The 5058-nt window shown below is 43.7% G+C and overlaps 1 pseudogene; it reads right to left on the bottom strand.

Moving 5' to 3' along the window:
• Positions 1 to 2586: 2586 nt before the first annotated feature.
• LOC132592577 (protein transport protein Sec61 subunit gamma pseudogene) lies at positions 2587 to 2922 on the bottom strand (annotated as a pseudogene).
• Positions 2923 to 5058: the final 2136 nt, after the last annotated feature.

Genomic DNA, 5058 nt, shown 5'->3' with positions numbered 1-5058 from the left:
GAGCGTAGTGTAGTGTAGTGTGGAGGTTAAGAAAATAAACCAAAATTTGGGAAAGTTGAAGTTCAAATATTTATTCCACCAGAGGCAAGCCATAATCTCTAAGCCCCTGCTCCTATATGTAGCATGGGGAGAAATAATATATGCATAACTTGCAGTACTGTTTTCATTATTACAAAGGTAGTAATAAATACTGAACATTTTTAGGATTATAGGATGCTATCTTATACCAAGTCAGACCATTGGTCCATCTAGCTCAATATTGTCTACACTGGCTGGCAGTCGGTTTCCAGAGTTTTAGACAGCAATCTTTTTCTAAGTCCTACCAGGAGATGCTGGAGATTGAAGTCTCAGGTGATAAATTTGTTAGTCTTTAAGAAACCAGGAGACTTTTAGTTGTTCTTACTGAATATGTTAAATGTTTGATTAAACTACCACTGTTTAATATGGACACAAAAATGTATCCTATGAATGATTTAATCTCTAGTTTAAGCATTTCCTTTCATATCCACTAGGTGATGCGCTTGTGCTTCCAACAGTTAATTACCTGGTTGTGGCAGTCCCCATACAACAGTCACCCGAGAAAAGCAAAACTGCCTTGGATGCACATGCATTAGTTAGTGATGAACCTCAGGCAGGGTCAGCTTGCGCATGAGACAAGGTAAGGAAGTCTCAGACTGCAGATTTGGTCTCCAAGGAGTGTACCTCCTCTTTGCCACCTCCCCCAGGCCCGCCTATTGCCTCTTCATCTGGGCTCTCCAGCAGCTGCCCTCTGCCTGCTCCAGGGGGACAGTGGAAGGGGAAGCAGCAGGAGGTGGGGGGGGGGCATTTTCTGTTTTGCCTGAAGTGAGAAACATCCTAGGCTGACCCTGGCCTTGGGACAAGTTTTGTCTGAAAGACTGCTTTCAGTACAAACATGTTTGACCACTTAGGTCAATAGTGGGGAACCTCAGACCCAGTGCTTGAATTTGACTCTCTAGGCCTAATCTGGCCCACAGACTCTTCCCAGGCTGTATTCCCAATTCAATGTACACACCTCACTGGTTCTTCTTCACACCTTTTTCCTGACTGGAACGTCTCCCTCAACTTTGATAATGCCTCTTGCTTGTCTAGATGGAAGAGAGATGTGTGTGTATATACAAACTAGCCTACTATACAAGGATAACATTTACATTAATTGTTTTGTCCATTTTTGCTTCTGATCATGCCCAGTTTGTCTCTGTCCACTGGCATGTGCCCCCTCCCAAATGATTGCCCAGAATAAAATACAGTTTTCCATCTGAAAATGTTCTTTGCTCCTGATTTAGTAAAGGTTCTTTACTCTTAATGGTGGCATCATGCTCTACAGATCATTGGAGTGGGCATTTTCCACGTTTGCCATCAGTGGTTTTACATTTGCCCAGACATTTCCTGACCTCCAAGATCGAATATTTCACTTCTGTATTTCCACTACATTTTACTATGTTTTATGATGTGTTTAACACTTTTGTACCTTGTTATGTTTTATTGTATACTAGTGCCATTCAGCCCGTTTAATAAACGGGCGCTAGAACATTCGGCCTTTTTCGGTGGCAGCGGCACGTGGGGGGCTTTTATTCCTTGTCTAATTGATTGTTCCTCCTCTCCTCCCTTTGATCCTTAATTTATCCCTAATTTCCTCCCCCCGTTCCCAAACCCCAAGCCAAAGTCCCCCCCCCTTTTTTTACTTTTACAGCCCGGGCTCGGCTGGGGGTGCGGGGGGTATTTCTTCCTTTACCCCCTCCGAAGCTTGTGTTTGGAGTGTGGATCCCTCCCCACCCTGTTTTCGCGCGCTTTTTGTGCCTGCCGTTTGGTTCCTAATTTTTCCCCGTCAATAGCGCTGCTGCTGCCAGGGCCCAGTGGCCGAATTCTGGCTCCTGGACGGCCCGGGCGGCTGCTCCGGGGTGTACGCCCAGTTTTTCGGGGGGTGGGGGTGGCTCCCGCTACTTTTGTTGGCCTCCGCGGCTGTTTTTCAGTCGCCTGCTGCGTCCGGGAGGGAACTTTGCTGTCCGGGAGGCTCGCGCCCGCCCCGGCAATTTCTGAGGGTCCCGCGGTTGGCGCTGAGCATTCGGTGGCCTCCCCGCGCCTTTCCTGGCCGTTCCGGCCCAGCGGGGGTCTCCCAGTTGCTTGCGCTGTTTGGGCTTCAATTTCGGGCCTGTTAGTGAGGAGAAGCCGGGGCCTCGATTTTTTGGTCGTCCCGGCTTCCTCCTCAGGCCCTTGGGCACGTTGAGAGAGGGCCTGCCCTGCTTAGGGGCCTTGCTGCCTGCTCCTGCCTTCCACCTGGTGGCCTCTGTTTTAACTGCTTATTGAGCCAGTGCAGGGCAGAGGGGTGGGGGGGTGGAGTGGGGAGTGTGTGTGTGTGTGCGTGCGTGCAGTCTCTGCGTCCAATCCCTGTGTCCCTGGGGCACATGCTCAGTAGCGCAGAAAACGGGACACACGGAATCTGGACGCAGAGACACAGGGACTTTATTATATAGGATTGTGAACCCTTAGGTTTTTAATACTAAAGGGTCTAGAAATTTTCTAAATAAATAATATTCTAATCATGCTAAACTTTTTTTTTAAAAAAAAACTTTAAAATCTGTTTATAACGACAAGTAGCAAAAGATGATTTAGGAAGATTATGCCAGAAAGGCCAGAATGTTCTCTTTTGTTACCACAAGCAAAATCAAGTTACATGTCTTCTTGATGCATTCAGCCACCTACAATGATGTTGTTGATTGGAATATGGATCAATTTTACAAAGAAACCAATAAATCCCATAATTGCAAATCCTATTGCTGTTGCCATAGCAATCTTCTGGAATTCTTTCCTATCTGGCTTTGTGCATCTTTCACAAACTGATGACTAGGTTCCACAAACTGCATTACTTGATCCATGATATTCGACTTGTTGGACACGTAGCAATACGAGCAACGGAAAAGGAAAATGTAGTCGTGCTAAACCTAGGTTGACTCAGTTGCTGGATTGGAGACTGTCTATTGCTGTATATATGAGGCAGTTGACTTGGTTAGATTTATTGTGGCATAAGCTTTTTCGGGGACAGAGCCCACTCTATGAACTGCAGGATGCTCTCCTAGTTTATAGGTATCAGACTATGAGGACATAGACAAAAGTTTTGTTTCCTGTCTCCCAAATGAGATAAAACTGCCAAGCAATGTATGATATATCAATGGCGTGTAGTGTACTAATGAAGATCAGATCTGACCATATTAGGTGTGATATACTCCATATAGGTGGCCCCTGATGATAAATTGGCATAGCAAGATGAATACTGTAAATTAAATGGTCCTAAAAAGGGACAATTGCTTTCTCAGGTAAGCAAGCTGCCCCCAGACTTTGTGTGAAATTTGCTGGCAAGTTATAATCCAGCAGCTGTAGGCTGAAGTCTCTCTTTGAAGGAGAAGAACAAATTGTTGAAGAATGATACATAATGTCTCCCAATTTACATTACAATAATAGTGTGACCCTCCAGACACATTCTCAAATAAGATAAGGATTGCAGTCTAAAATGGTTTACAATCATAGATTCATATTTTAAAAACTATCCAAAAGCCACAGCAGAGCAAGACCTTTATTAGTAGCAACAGAAATTTCATTATGGTTTGTATGGTTTTATGTACTATTGTAAACCAATTTGACACTTTCCTATGAAATAGCAGTAGTATATAAATATTTTTATAAGTAAATAAAATTAAATTATGTAATCTTCTCCAGTGCTTTTCTTCAGGCTGGATATCAAGCAAACCTACAAAAAGGTTAGGAAAGAGGTAGCTGGGCATGATGGAGAAGGCCCAAACACTGCAGCCTGTAAACATCTTGAGATGGAGTACAGGACATGTCATGCAGACTTAATTTGCTTAGCTCACACCAATTTGCTCCAAGGGCAACTGGGACAAAAAAAACCCCAAAACAGTGAATAACAAATAATGCATTATTATCATCAGGATAAACACTATTTTTAAATGTATTGTCCTTTAAGGTGCTTCAAGCTTGTGTTTCTGCTGTAATAATAGACATAAAAACTCAATCTAGAATCTGGCTAAATACTTTTTACTGTAGTACTTAAATGAAGTTAGTTCAGGATGCTGCAGGGATTGCCCATCTTAGATGCTTGTTGGTGCAGTGAGAAAATTTTGGACACTATATTCAATGCTCTTACAGCTACTTCCCTTTATATGGTGATACGTATATCTTCACTTTCTTCAAAATATGGGTAAATATGCTGCATTTGGGGCCCGTCTGGCTGATTCTGAGGCCCTCAACTTCTTTCCCAAAAACTCGTCTAATGGCAACAGTGCTTTTAAGCTCCTCCCCTCATAACCAAGCCATGGAAACCCTCTTTCATGCCTACATGGAATACTCCATTGGGGTCTGTTCAATCTTGATTAGCTCTGCTCCAGAAATGGCTGAATTTCACAGTCTGTTTAGAATTGTTGTGTTTGCTGCACCAGTGCCATTTGAAATGTGGGGCAGAGATCCCAGGCATCCTAGAAGCAATGGATGGGGTATAGCTGCTAGCATCCTACCGTAGTTATTTTAAGAGCGGTGTCACCAGTGTGGCATGAGTGCCCACATAGACTTCTCTGGTTCCCACAGGTTCCCCTACCTCTGTTGAAATTATGCTTGAAAGAAGCATTCTAGTGTTGCCTGTACGGTGTTGCAGGGTGTGCTGGCTTGCGGGGGTGGTGACAGTTTCTCTGGTTTGCAAACATACTCACAAAAAGGTTGGCAACCTCTGTTTTAAGAAATAACGCTACTTTTCCTTCAGAACACTAGAACTCTCCTGATCAATTCCATAATGTCTGTTAAGCTAGAGATTGCATGCTGGGAGCCAGACCTATGTATATGTATATGTATATGTATATGTATATGTATATGTATATGTATATGTATATGTATACCTGTGTGTGTGTGTGTGTGTGTGTGTGTGTGTGTGTGTGTGAGAGAGAGAGAGAGAGAGAGAGAGAGAGAGAGAGAGAGAGAGAGAGAGAGAGAGAGAGATGGTCTTTTGACTCAGAGAGAAAAGACACAGACACCAAG

The sequence above is a fragment of the Zootoca vivipara genome, chromosome 1 (assembly GCF_965207765.1).
Source record: "Zootoca vivipara chromosome 1, rZooViv2.hap1.1, whole genome shotgun sequence".
In the NCBI taxonomy this organism is placed as follows: domain Eukaryota; kingdom Metazoa; phylum Chordata; class Lepidosauria; order Squamata; family Lacertidae; genus Zootoca; species Zootoca vivipara.
The sequence above is the reverse complement of the archived record's forward strand: the minus strand, read 5'-3'. Positions and strand labels throughout refer to the sequence as shown.